Below are 14,716 nucleotides of genomic sequence, written 5' to 3'. Positions count from 1 at the left end.
CTAAGGAGCGAGAATGAGGCTCAGAAAAGCTCAGGCTTTCAGGTGCTGATGGCTAAGGCCTCAGGTGAACAGGGGCTCCAGAGCGGACTACACGCTTCTCCGACGTCTGCGCCTGCTTTTCAGAGCCACTTGCCCATCTCCGCCGGTCTCATCAGCCAGCCGGGGATATTCTTTGGTAATAGTCCCGGTCCGGGGAGGCACGTTGATTGGGTGTAGTTGTAGCCGTGTTCCAAGTCGGTTCCGGGTGTGTGTGTGTGCGCAGGAGGAGGTGGAGGACCCTCTCCTTCGGGGTGTACTGGGCCACTTTCTCCAGAGGTCCGTGTCCCGAACCTAAAGCGGTGACCCCTCCTCGTTGGGTCGGAAGTGGCGGGAAGCCGGTCGTTAAGAGGCGGCCCGCTGTCGAGGGAGGCTGTAAAACCTGGAGGAGGACCCGGTCCGCCCGGCCCGGGACGGCGCGGGGTTCCGGGCAAGGGGCCCCGGCTTTCAGGTAGAGATCCCCCAGGCGAGCGGAGCCTCGGGCGGCGCGGGACGGGGGACCCCGGGGCAGTGGCCGCGGCGGGCGGGAGGTTTCCGGGCCCCTCCCGCGCTCGGGCTGGTGGGGAGATGGCGGCGACGGTTTCCCGGCTCCCCCGCCCCGGACGCCGATGGCGGTGCGTTCCGGCCCTCCCCCCCCAGCCTCTCCCCCACGGTAGCCGGAGCCGGTGAGGCCGGGAGGGCGGGGAGCCGGGGAGGAAAGGCGAGAGGGCGGAGGTTGCGCGGTGCAGGCGGCGGCGGCGGGAGGAGGGCCGCGGGCGGGCAGGGGAGGAGGAGGAGGCGGGAGCCGTGTCGCACGCAGCTCCAGGCGGGGCAGCCCCGGCGGCTCAGGGACGCAGCCAGACCTTGGCGGGACGGGGATTTAACCGGGGCCCAGGCCCAGCGACCAGGTGGAGACGTCGCCGGGGCCATTACGGCAGCAGGGACATGCGGGTGAGTGTCGCGGCGCCGGGGCCGAGGAGAGGGGCGGCGCAGGCCCGGCCCGGAGCCGCGGTGTCGCAGTGACTGGGGCCGCGGCGGCCGAGCCCAGGCGCCGGGCGAGGCCTGAGTCGCCGAGCCGCGGCGGGGCGGAATGGCGGCCGGGCAGGGGGACTCGTGGGCGGAGGACGCTGGGGGCGGGAGCCGAGCGAGCGGGGCCGGCCCTGAGTCACGGCGGCCGGCTCGGGCCTGGCCGGGCCGCGGCCCCGGACGCGGGCTCGGGGCGGCCAGGCCTGGACTACGCACTGGGAAAAAGCCCGATTCATCGCGCCGGCGCCGGCGGCCTTGTGGCGCCAGCCTCTTTCCCCACCGCGACCGGGCTGGGGCTGCAGAGCTGGGCCGGCGGGCGGCGCTGGGCAGTTCGGCCATGCGCGCCTCGCCTCCCCTCGTGCGGCGACCCCCACGGGGCCTCGTGCCCTTTCCCCTCGGGATCGCTTCCCCCCCGAGCGTCGCGTTTCCCCCGACTCGTGCTCGCCAATAAGTAGTGGGCTCACGCGCCGGGGGAGCCGCGGAGCCGGCCGCTCTGCTTTCCGGTTCCCTGCCCGCGGCTCTCGGTTCCCCGCCTGCATTGTTGCGACTGTGCAGGTCACTATTATTGGGTAATAGTCGTCGTTTTGCTCCGTTCCCTCGGGGGAACGGGCCGGGTAGGCGCGCAGGGATGCGAGTGCAGCCGCGGGACCGGACGGAGCCCCCCGGCGCTCGCGCGTCGGGCCGGGCCCGCGCCGCGGCTTCGGCGCGCCCCCGAACCTGCGCCCGGCGGGAGCGCGCGCTGACCCAGCAGGTAACCCGCGCGCGGCCCCGGGGCGCTCTCTGCCACCTGGGGAGCGCGGCGCACTGTAGACACGATGATGGTCAAGAGAAAGGCACATGCTTTATGAGCGTTCCTGGAGACGAATCTCCAAAGTTAAGGGTTTTCTCTCTAGCGATCCCTGTGCCGAAAATAGGATTCTGTTTTCCGATTGGATGGCTGCTGTTGCTTTTAGTTCGTAATTGGGGTTAGTGGTTAGCGTGCAAATACGGAATTGCAGTTAACTTAGGTATTTATTTGCTCTGTGTAATGGGTCTTCCCCGGGTGACATTAAAACAGTCCAAGTTAGTCGAGTAAATGGTCACGCTGTTTTTGAAAGGCACTTATTGGGTGACAGAGGGGAACTAAAGTCACTTTTACTTTAAGCCCTGAGCTTCTAGGACCTAAACATATCTTTACACTCAGCAGATGGGTGTGCAATCTTAAGTGTAACATTCCCTTTTGTGGCCACCCTGTCCATCTGACTTTCTGAAACCCTGGAGAGTTTGTGTGTTGTGTAGCAAAGGAGAATGATTAAAAAGCAAGAGCAATCATTGGGTTTAGAAAAAAATAGGATATGAGATTTTTTGTTTGTTAAAAAAGGTTCTTGGATATTAGAAAAAATTTTACTTGAAAGTTCTGTTTCTGCTTTCTATGGCAATTGGACATCGTTGCATCACATTTCACATTCCGAAGCTGCAAACACAGGACTGGCTCCCTTTAATTCTATTATGACCATTTTTGGAGGTTTCAGGAGTGCTCATTAAGCTTAAGAAGGTTGGCTGAATTATTCTCTAAAAATGTTTCAACTTTTTTTTTCTCATTGGTGTAATCTTTTAAAAACTATTTTGCCAAAGGAAAAAAAAGACTTTAACTATACTAGAACTTTTAGCTAATTTATGAAATCCACCCTCCTTGTGTAAGATCACAAGCTCAGGTCCTTGCAAGCATGCCCCTCCTCTCCTAATGTACTATCAGATAAAGTATCAAGAGGACCAAGGGACAAATGAATGCCTGAGCTGATACTGCAATTTCCTTAGCTATTACAGCTTCTTGGACTCCTCTGCCTCTTACTGAATGTTATCTTGTGTCTTAATTGTCTCCCGTGCATTTCAGACTATGAGTTCCTCGAAGGGAGGGGATCGTCCTTAGTTATTTTTGCATCCCCAAAGTAGCATAGGACTTGGTCATGGGTAACTCAGTTGTTTTTTGAAGGAGTAAATCTTCTGGAAAAATTCCAACCTAATGTTTGACCACTTCTGATTTTGGCTGCAGAGAATAATCACTGCACTTACACTGGTTAATAAAGAATGCAAGCTTTAAAGAATAAGAAAAGAAAAACAAAAAAGAGGCAAGTTTTATTATAATTCTTATTGTAGTGTTCCAGTATCCAATAGAGGGCCCCAACAGAAAAAACGCTCAGGTTTTCTTGAGCTGTTGCAATCCAGGAAAGTGCCAAGAAAACAAGTTTTAAAACTTGAATTTGCTAACCCCCAGCTGGTTTTAAGGTGTAGATTTTGTCTATTTTTTAAGAAAAAGACCGAGCTCTTTTTCCCGGTAGATATTTGCACCCTTGACTTTAAAATGAAATGGCTTGATGGTTGAGGTTCTTGCCTATACGTAGACATGAGGCAACCCCAGTGGTGGTACTAGTCTGCTGTGACAGCTCTTACAGGGGGGACCATTCTTGGGTCCTGAGGACCTTGTATCAGAAGTTCACTCCTAGTTTACCCAGCGGGCATAGTGTACCTTTCTTTCAGCATGGGAAGTTAAAATGAATATGCTTTAAATTGAGGTACTTGCCATTCTTCAAAATTAAAAATTAGGGCCCCAAACACTTAGGAATGTGTGTGTATTCTTGGCTATTTCAGCCCTCCATAGTCCCAAAGCCATGGGCTTCCTACCCTCAACAATCGAGTCAGTCTAGAATAAAATGTCTTTTGGGGATGAATTTTGAACTTGTTTTTCAGATATGTTTGGAGAAAAGAGTGTACTATTTTTAAGGACCAATTCGAAGTTTGCCTGTTTTGTGTGGGTTTTTTTTTTTTTTTTTTTTTTTTTTTGATATCTGGGAGTTTCTCAGTAAGGTGTGCCCTTTTGTTTGCTTTTCAAAACTGAGAAATGAACATTATATGAAAAATAAATCAGATTTAAATAAAACCTTAAGTTTCTTCTATTACTAAGGCCTTCAAGCTCCCTGTTTATAACATATACGTTTAATAATGCACGGCATAAACAACATCATTATTATAACACTTAATAACTTGTAAAGTTTTTATTCACACAGATACTTTCTGGCTTCTAAAAAAGCTGTGTTTTATTTTTGCTTAGCCATAGAACGTTTTGCTTGGGGAAGAAGACATAGGATCTAGTGTGAGCTTAATTTTGCTGGACCTCCATTTCCTCATTTGTAAAAAGAAGAGATAGATGATTTTTAATTGACACTGTTTGAGATTTCCTTAGGCCTCAAAGCCTGTGGATTCCATGGGGATGTCATAGCTTTTAACATTAACAGCATTTGGAAAACTGTCCTATAAAGCATAATCTTATTGATGTTTGAAAAGCAGAGTTGTGAAGCCTAAGTTAGAAAGTCATTTAAATTTTTCCCCTTGGGGAAACTTGGACCAAGTAGGCAGAGTCCCCTCCCAGGCTTCCCACTCCCCGCTTCCGCGTCATTGCAGCACCAGTTCCCCGAATTTCCCACGCTGCTCTTTCCTCTCCTTTTACTCATGCTTCTCCTTGGTCTGGGGTTCCATGTCCCTTCCTGGCACCCAACAGGCTCCTGCTCCTTCAAAAAGGCAGGGCTCAGCTCAGGCCCTGATACCACCCCCCTCCCAACCCAGGCTAGGAGACTTCCCTGGGATCCCATGAACCCCTTAATCTTTTGACCGGACTTGGTGGTTTCTCCCACTAGACAGACCTCCTTTAGGGCAGGGACCGTGGGGTGCGTGTCTGTCCCCCATGTCTTAACACGTGGCCCACACTAACATTCGTTTAATTCCCACTTTGTTCATGAGCATCCTCCCACTTAAAATCTTCACCAAACCTCATCAAGGGTAGGCACTATTGTTTAGTTCACCTTACGGCAGGTAGGGTAAGAAACTGAGGCTTTGAGTGGGTGAGGTGGGACCGAGGAGGTGATCAAGCCTGAGGTACAAGAATGGGACTCCAGAGCTCCAGCTTTTAACCAGACACCCCTACATGTGGGATTTCTATGGTGGAAGGTGGCGGAGGAGAAAAGATCAAAATGAAAATGCTCTGATGCTCTAAGGATTGATATCTGATCATTGATCTTTACGACAGAGTTCATTCTGCAGAACTCGGTGGATTACCAAGAATAAGCTTATACTAATTGGTCTTTTAGTAGCTGGTGGACATTGAAGGAGAGTAATTGGCCACTGATGGGATAGAAGTGAACAGTTCTGGAATTTGGGGAATATTAAGTTGGGTGTGAAATTTGTAGAACCACTTTTAAGTCTGTCAGACGTAACGTGCTCCAATTTTTAAAAAGGCCTGTCTTCGAAAATGCTTTTGGAAAGCAGATAGTATGAAATGTGTGCGGCCATTTAAAATGTGTGTGCATAAAGTGTGTATGCACTGGTGAAAACATTTAAAGTAGTCAAAATGATCATACTTTCAGGGTGGTGAGCTTTGTGGTTTTAAAATACTTTTCCAAAAAATTAAGAACCAAAAGTACCATACAAATGATCTGAGGATGGAGAAAGCCTCTTTAAGCCTAACACCAAACGTAGGAACTGTGAAAGAAATGATTCATTTGATTACTTTAAAATTAAACTTCTATATGTTAAAATGCCATAAACAGAATTAAAAGGCAAATGGCAAACTGAGAAAAATATTGTAACTTACAAGCAAATTTACTTTCTTTACTATAGATAGCTTATAAAAGAAGGAGCAAGAAACAGGAAAAAAATTGTCAGCTTCACTAGCAGTACTCCTAGAAATGGAAATCAGTGTGATACTGTTTTTAAAAGTTTTGGCGCACAGTAAAAGAGAAGCCACTTGTGGTGAGGATGTGGAGGAGAAATGAGCCTGCTTACATGTTGCTCAAAAGAGTATAATTTAGTATGATTTTTCTGAGAGAAATATGTTAACAAGAGCTTATAAAATATGTAACGTACTTTGGAATAGCAAATTCGTTTCTAAGGATTTAGTCTAAGAAAATTTTTAAAATGACAGATTAATCTGTCATGGGTACAGTTATTTAATGCCCTCCTACTGAGCATTTGTTTTCAGTTTTTTGCTATTAAAGATTATTATTTCAGCATTGTTTAGATAAATCTTTGCATTTCTCTAATACCGTATTTAGATTATTCAGTGCGTACTAAATGACAAAAGCATGCCATCAAACAACATATAAAATGTGTAACCAATTTTTTGATGTGTGTGAATATATGTAATTAAAGAAAGGAAATAAACTAAAATGCTAGCAGTGATTATCTCTGAGCAGTGGAATTATGGGTTATTTTTAGTTTCTTTGTTTTGGGTTTTTTCCTCCAGTTTTCTATGTATTTATAATACACATGTATTTATAATACAAAGGACTGATTTATTAAGAATGGGAAGATTAGACCAGCAAAGGAGAAACTTGACCGCAGAAAACACAGCCCCCAGAAGTCAGGTATCTAGCCCTCCGGGCACGACACCTGGAAAGGGACCTGCACGTAAAGCGGACACCCAAGTGATTTCAGCATGAAACGAAGCAGAAAGATCTTGCTCTCAAGTTGGCCTGCTGCTTCTACTGCCATTTTCCTTGCTATAGTTTGGAAAATTGAAAGGTTACTGTCAATTTAAGAATTGTATGTTAAATGACAAATTAGGAATACCGTTGGAATTATGAGAAAGAAGGTCCACAGAAATGCATTGCAAAATACCGGGAGAAAAATGCCTTACCATGTGGAAATTAGTTCAGTACACACTAACTCAAATAGTTGTGCGCCTGGCTGCATGGAAAGTCAGGACCTGGGAGAAAGGCCGGAGAGCCCAGCCCTCTCTGCTGATGGACGAGGCCTGCTCTGCTCAGACTCAAAGGATGGCTCCGAAATCCTGGGGGAGGGAGACAAACCAGCCATGGGCCACACGGAACCCCAGCAAGAGAGAGCCAGGCTCTGCTCTTTTCCTCCCCAAGCCGCAGGCTCATCTTTGGGAACTGGGAGACATTTGGTCTGGAGGAGGGTGGAAAAGACAAAGTCCAAGAATGGTTTCTTCTGACTTCTGGCTTACAGATTTAAAATCCAGACAAGATTTACTTGCAGGTTCATCTTACCTGTAATAATGCCACTATTTGTTCAGCTGAACACGCGTTGGTGACTCTGCAGCTGCTCCCTTCAGCTTGCTGCTTGCAAATGCTGCACTTTGAACAGAAGACTTTCCTCCGCTTTCCTGGTTGAAGGTAGACTGAGACACGGGTGCAGGAATGTTTTACTAGCCAGGCATCAGATGGAGACTCCAAATCGAAGCCTCTCCTGTTTGATACAGACCTAAAAGACAGAAGGGAAGGCCGAGGGACGCTGAAGACACACACTCCATATGCTGTTTTGGTCACTGTATTTTTATCATTTGGGAGAGGAAGAAATTTTCCTAGACCCTTCACGGTTCTTTTGGCTGGTCTAATAATTAAATCAACATGAGAGAGATCAATGAGAAAATAACCAAATTTAATTACATTCATGCATATGGGAACTTCACATAGATGAGAAAGTCAGAGACCCTGGTATGTGAGGGGTTCAGAAACAATGTGAAAATGAGGTGTGTATGGCTTCTGAGCGAAGGATGAGGGAAGGCGCCCTGGGCTTCAGAGGGAGGCAAGTCATTCACAGGATGGTGAGAGCAGATGTTTGGTAATTAGAAGTTTGCCCTGTGCTATTGACAGGTCATAAAAAATTATTCCCGGCAATAACTCTTATTACGGGCAAGGCCCCAAACTTAAATTGTTTAAGGGAGAGGTAGAAGTTTCTCATGAACCCACAGCGCCTCCGTTCCCTCCGGCTCCAAGGCTCAAAGTAATCTGCGTGCCTGTGACACGCCTCCGTGGGCTGGCCTGCGCCTCTTCAGTAAGGAAAGGAGCTCAGCTTTGCCACTCCGTGGTACTGCATTTTCTGTATTTTTATTTGTTTACAGCAATATTTACCCATCTATGTTCTGTGACAAGATAGGCATGGGAGTGGGAGGGGAAATCTGTGAATAAATTTAGGAAATGCTAGGTTGCCTTTTGAGGGGTCTTGAATGGAATAGTGTACATATAAACCTCCCTGCTCTTCCGGGCAGATGTATATCTTACAGGGTATATACACGTATGTACATGTTACCCTCAGCTTAATAGTAAGTAGCCTTTGAGGGAAGAAAACCGTACTCCCATGTTAAAGAATGGGTCTTGTTTCGTAGAACACATGCTGATTTTAGAATCACAGAATGTGAAGCATGACGTGACTTGCCGTGGAGATGTACGTAGGAATGGATGTGTGCCTTTTTTCACCCATCTTTGCTGGGGCTGATAGGCATCCTGAAATACTAGTGTTCTTTAGGGAGCGTGGGATCCTAATGGGCACAGAGTTACAGGTGTAGTTGTCTAGAAAACATGCTTCGCTTTATTCCTCGTTTAAATCTAAATTCTAAATGTGGTTATAGGAAGTATCTAAAAAAGTTGAAAGCACTTGGATCCACATTAATCCATGCGTGAGGAGGTGCAGCGACAATTAAATCAAAGCCTGCGTCATTCGCATTTTCTTGGCTGTGTCGGGTACGTGTGCTTTTCAAACCTGGAAAATACTGGTTTGTAACAGTAACTGCAAAGATACTATTTCAAATACTTTCTTCTTTAAAAGTCTAAACTGCCTGAGTTTGAAAAGCCTTTCAGTCTATTGAAACTCACACTTTCCTTCTCCTCTGGAAGGTTCTCTTAGATTCTTTCCTGATACATTTTTGCTCCTGCATTTCTAGCTCAGTGGTTTCCAGAGTGTGAACACTGTTCACATATGTGAGGTCAAATTAGTTTGGCAAATGGAACCAGGTCTATTTTCTAGAGCATTTTTGGCCTTTTAAGGAGGGGGTGTAACATGCAGCGTTTTCCAGACTTCTGGGCCAGGTTACCTTTCTCTTTTCTTGAATGATCTCTTGGCACTAGCTTCTGTGGAGAATACTTTGCTCTTCTAGTTCTATCATTTTTTCTCTTAATGGGCATTCAGGAGGTATCTCTCTGACTTGATTCTCTGCTCTGGTTTGTTTTGTTGTGGGGTTTTTGGTTTTATTTTGGCCAGAGCAGTTCTGTGTTAACCCTTCATTCCTGGACTCGTGCTGAGCCCCACGCAGTCTGTCTAACTGCCCCGGGCTTGGCCGAGTGGCCAGCCTTCCCTTCCATCTCGGCCTGCTCCAAACTGATCTCATGGGCTCCCGAAACCACATCCGCCTTCTCTGTCTCTAGAATTCTGTCTGAGACCTTAATTTTTGTCTCCTGTCCGTACTCAGCTGTAGATCTTGACAGGTGGATCCCCAGGCCCAGCAAATATAAACTGCTCCTCTGACTGGAGGTACACTGGTGGGAATTGGGGCAAGTGCTGCCCTGGTGCCCTCGGTTGTCAGGGGGTGTTGCAGAATTTTCGGGCAACATTAATTTACTTCATTTTGACTTAAAAAATAAGCATGCTTGTTTTGTCATTTTCCTCTGAGTTTTTTTTTGTTACTTAAGTGCCATGTTAGAAATTCCAAAGACATCTGGTGGGCTTTGGAGAAGCGTTACTATGAAGAGTAGCAAATGCTTGCCGTGTCCAGCAAGGTGCTCTCCAGTTTCTCCCAACAAAGCACCTTGTGAGGGAGGTGCGGTTATTACTCGTTCCAGATAGTTCCAGGCACAGGAGGTGCGGGAGCCAGTGAGTGTGGAGCCCCGACTGTGAAGTCCCACAAACACCCACATTTCAGTGTTAACTGCTTGGAATAATTGTGTCTCTGTAATGTGGCTCCCTGCTTCCTGACTTGTTTCTACAGTAAGAGCTGCATTTTGTAGGATAACCCCGTACACACAGAGACATACTGAAATACAAGATGCAGTGAAGAAACTTACCTCCTTATGTTCTAGGAGCTCCTCCTCTTTGTGACTTTTTTGAAAAGTTCCAGTTGCCATTGGCTAACTCAGTCTCATGGCCCACACATGAATGGATAGCAGTTCTCAATTTGAAAAACATACATAGTACTGTAGATAGATAATCACGATCAAATCTGGTAACATTTTTTTCTTGCCTTAAAGTGAATGAAAATGCTTGGAAATAAAATACATTCAAGCACCAAGCTAGATCATTGAATAAATGTGTTTATAAAATTACTGTGCTGAAAGTGGGATCTGAAATTTGGTCCTTAGCAGGTAAAGCTAGTTTACATGGACAAACTTTCTGTGTAGCTGCTGTTAAATCTCTAGTGGTTGTAGATGTCTGCACATTTTCAAGTTTTCTAAAGCAGTTTATACCAGTGATACTTGTGTCACCCCACTTGGATGGAAGTCACATGGTGATTAAAGCAGAAGGAGGTTGCTGACTGACTTAAATTCACTTATGAATTGAACAATATTTAAGACTTGGTGGGTTTTTAGGATTTAAAAGGACCCTCTTCTATTACATTAATTAATTGTTCAAGTATCAAGTCTATGAGAATGAAAAGTTTCCCAATACTAAGACATTCATAGGAGAAAATTCCATACTTAATGACACCTGAAATTTCTCCTAGTTACAAAATTGTGTGTGTTTGGGGGAATTAGTTGAATTTGCATGTTTCTGTGTTACATGATGAGACAAAGATTGCTCTCCAGGAGAAGGCAGCTTTATTAATTCATTTCCGGTAAGTTTGAGGGCCTACAAATTTCAAAGCTCTGCTAGCTTTTAGAACATGGGGGGAGGACGCATAGGGAGAACTAAATGGTGAAGCTTTAAATCTATTTGCTCTTATCCTACCTCAAAATTATGGGTCCTGGTCTTGTTTCTTACTTTTTTAAAGCAATCAGTTTTACGGTTTTTAGGAGTTGTTTGAATAATTATATTTCTCTTAAATTGCATACATAATGTGAAGGTTGTATTCTCCCCCCATTTTTCTCAATATTGTTACTATAGTGGCAGAAAATAAAATGACGTAATTAACTATGTTCCAGCAGTTTCCTTACTTTGTATTAGTTCTATATTCTGATGGGCTGAGTGGTTTGTTGTGTTTTTTAACATTGTTTAAGTACCATCGGAGATTCAGGTATGTACTCCACATATTTGGAGTAGTAAATTCACCAGTGTTTCCGGAGCACGTGCCATGTGCCAAGGTGCTGTGGGTTCACCTGGGCATTAGGCCCCGGCCCTCCAGCCACAGCACAGACCCCACAGGTCAGAGGTGTTGCTTCCATTCAGTCTGAAGGTCCCAGAGCCCAATGTTCTGTTCAGAATCTTTAATTATTGATAGGTGTTCCATTTCTATACTAAAAAGGTATAAATGTAAAATTCATGTATTAAAACATCCATTGTTCAGATAACAATAATTCATAAAATAGCCTAATTTTGAATTAAGGAAAATAATAAGCAAATACAGTATTTGATGTTTGGCACCAGCTTTTTGTCTACTCATGTTTTCAAGATTACAAAATACAAGTATGTTTTGTGAGCAAAATATAAAAATCAAAAGTAAGCCTCTGTTTTAATTTGCTTTTGTTTTGAGTTTTTTTAAGACGATTTTTTTTTTTTAAGAGCAGTTGTAGGTTCACAACAAAATTGAGAGGAAGGGACAGAGCTTTCCCATAACTCCCTGCCCCCCCCCACACACATGCGCAGCCTCCCCTATTACCAGCACGCTCACCAGACGGGTACATTTGTTACAATGGATGAGCCTCCAGACACATCATAAGCACCCAGAGTCCACAGCTGACATTAGGGTTCCCTCTGGGTGTTGTGCAGTCTGTGGGTTTGGACAAATGCGTACTGACACGTGTCCGTCATTACAGCATCACAGAGTACCTTCACTACCCTAAACAGCCTCTGTGCTCTGCCTGTTTCTTTGTCCCTCCCCCTAATCCTTGGCAACCACTAGTCTTTACTGTCTCCATAGTTTTGCCTTTTCAAGGATGTCCTGTAGTTGGGATTACAGTCAGTACATAGCCTTTTTAGATTGGCTTCTTTGACTTGCTAATATGCCTTTAAGGTTCCTCCATGTCTTTTTATGGCTTGATATCTTGTTTCTTTTTAGTGCTGAGTAATATTCCATTGTTTGGGTGTGCTACCACTTACTTATCTATTCACCTACCGAAGAACATCTTGCTTGCTTCCAGGTTTTAGTCATTTTGATTAAGCTGCTGTAAACATCGTGTGCAAGTTTCTGTGTGGACATAAGTAAGTTTTCAGTTCATTTGGGTAAATACCAAGGAGCGTAATTGCTGGGTTATATGAATGATGAAATATTTTTTATAAAAAGTGTTTAACCAAAATTAAAATTGAAATGGTTTCTAAATGATTGCTGGATCATATGATGAGTGTATGTTTAGTTTGTAAGAAACCGCCAAACTGTTTCCAAAGTGGCTGCACCCTTTGCGTTCCCACCAGCACTGACTGAGAGTTCCTGTGGCTCCACATCCTCACCAGCATTTGGTGCTGTCGGCGCTTTGGATTTTAGCCATTCCAGTAGGTGTGTGATGGTATCTCGATGTTTTAGTTTGCATTTCCCTGATGAGATAGGATGTGGAGCATCTTTTCACATGCTTTTAGCCATCTGTAGATCTTTGGTGAGGTCTTTGGCCCATATTTTTGATCAAGTGATTTTCTTCTTACGTTTTAAGAGTTCTATATATATTTTGTCTAACAGTCCTTTATCAGATGTCTTTTGCAACTATTGTCTCCTATTCTGTGGCTTGTCTTCTCATTCTCTCTCTTCTTGTGGTTTTTAGCCAGTTGTTTTGGGGGATAGATTCTTGAAAGTGAGATTGCTGGGTCAGAGGGTAAATGCATCTATAAATTACTGTTTGTGTCATTGAACATTCCCACCAGCAATAGTGAAGTGGTTTTGAATTTTTACGCTGCTGTGAAATTCTGGAACCCAGAGATAAATTTTTGGAGGTTTGAAAGTACGAGTTTGAGAGACAGCCCTTGTCATCCTTAATTCGTTCCTTACCTCTGCCCTGCGTATCCCGTCAGCTCAGTGACCATAATTCCCACTGTGTGTGGTGTGAAGCACCTGGCATTTCTTTTTCCATTGCTGTGCACCAACGTGGAGCCAGTGTCTCAACTCCGACAGCCTCCCAGTTAGTGGCACTGCCTTTCCTCCCAACTCCACAGCGCCGTTGGGCCTTCTTGGTCACTGTGGACTGGGGTGACTTCTTTCAGACCCTCTGAACTCGCACTGCAGTTTTTGTCTGTACCTTTCATACAGTGGCATCATGAATGCCACCTGACAGCTCTTCCTGGAGCTTCAGCTGAGTCTTTCAAGTGACACATTCACGTGCTTATATGTGTTGCAGGGGAATATGAGCCCCTCTGTTGGTAACGTCTTCAGTAGCAGCTCTTGGTTTCTTTCTGGTAGAACACCAAGCACACTGCTGTCCCTCGTGCTACGGCCCCTGCATCTGTACAGGGGATGCATTGCGTTCTGTGCAGTCGTGGAGAGATGCATTGCGTTCTGTGAATGAACTGAATTTGACCCAGATTTTTATAGCTAGCATGCTTTAAAGCTGTCTTTTTTTTTTTAAGTTTATTGAGGTATAATTCACATACCACAAGATTCACTAGTTTTAAATGTATAATTCAGTGATTTTTAGTGAAGTTACAGAGTTGTGCAGCCATCACCACAATCCAGTTTTAGAACACTTCCTTCACCCCCAAAAGATCCTGTGTATCTCTCTGTAGGCCAGACACTGATCTCCTTCCTGTCTTCTGCAGTTTGCCTATTCGGTAGATTTCATATAAAAAACGGAATCATGTAACGTGATCTTTTCCATCTGGCTTTCACTTAGCGTATTGTTTTTGAGGTTCAGCCATGCTTTAGCATGTATCAGTCAGTACTTTGTTTTTTATAAGACATTTTGATTATCCACTCATTTGTTGATGGACATTTGGGTTGTTCCACTTTTGGGCTGTTACAAATCAAGTGCTATGAGCACATGTGTCCAGGGCTTTGGGTGGACATGTTTTCTTGTTTTGGGGGGTAGATACCTAGTAGTGGAATTGATGGGTAATGTGGTATTTTTATGTTAACTGAACCTCGTCTGCTGACGTCCTGAGTGTTTAATTACTAACTTTGAGTAAAGACATAAACATGCAATTTCAGCAGTTCTGATCCATTTGGGTCTTTGGAATTTGGCTTTGAAATGGTTGGTTGAGAAATAGTAGAACTCATTTCCCATTTGGGCATGTGTTTATGTTGCGTGTCTTACTTTATAGCCATAGATTTAAAGGTTTTGAATGACTTTAAGTAGAGAGAGGACTCAGCTAATGTTTCTAGAAAGTATGTTAGGATATTAACTGGAATTTTTTATACTTGTCATCTGTAATTGCTGGAACTTAATTGTAATTATTCCTTTAGTTTTTATAGAGATGGAATAAAATATTTAAATTTTATAAGTCAGTATAAATTTTGCAAGCCTTGAATTTCCGTGATGAAGTCCTGCAGGCTAAGGCGGTAAATGTCCTTCCTGGGGTGCAGGAGAGCCCCTGATCATTGACTGCACAAATAATGGTCTGCATTTGCAGGATCTTTAAGTTAAGGTTCTTCCTTGATTAAAAAAGTGAAATTTAAAAATAATTGGCATTCAAGTATGAATTACTGAATATTCAAATAAAATAGGAAGTTTTAAATAGTTTTGAGGTGTAAGTATACATAAGTGTCCAGTTCATGAGTTTGCTGGCTCTTCCTCGAGCTGCTGATTTGCAGTCATTTGGACTTGTCCTTACACGG

At 44.7% G+C, this 14,716-nt stretch overlaps 1 protein-coding gene across 7 annotated transcripts in view; it reads left to right on the top strand.

The window, feature by feature from the left end:
- The first annotated feature begins 345 nt into the window (after positions 1-345).
- CUL1 (cullin 1) overlaps positions 346-14,716 on the top strand; it is a 77,732-nt gene continuing 63,361 nt past the window's right edge. Inside the window, exon 1 of one of the 7 annotated variants that reach the window (XM_033098831.1) lies at positions 346-487. The gene's annotated coding sequence lies outside the window, so the exon portion shown is untranslated. Of the gene's footprint in view, positions 488-591; positions 702-802; positions 967-12,138; positions 12,163-14,716 lie in introns of those variants that run through there. The other 6 variants (XM_033098834.1, XM_033098833.1, XM_033098835.1 and 3 more) reach the window with 6 other exon arrangements.

The sequence above is a fragment of the Rhinolophus ferrumequinum genome, chromosome 26 (assembly GCF_004115265.2).
Source record: "Rhinolophus ferrumequinum isolate MPI-CBG mRhiFer1 chromosome 26, mRhiFer1_v1.p, whole genome shotgun sequence".
NCBI classification, from domain to species: Eukaryota; Metazoa; Chordata; class Mammalia; order Chiroptera; family Rhinolophidae; genus Rhinolophus; species Rhinolophus ferrumequinum.
This window is presented reverse-complemented; position numbering and strand designations above follow the sequence as displayed.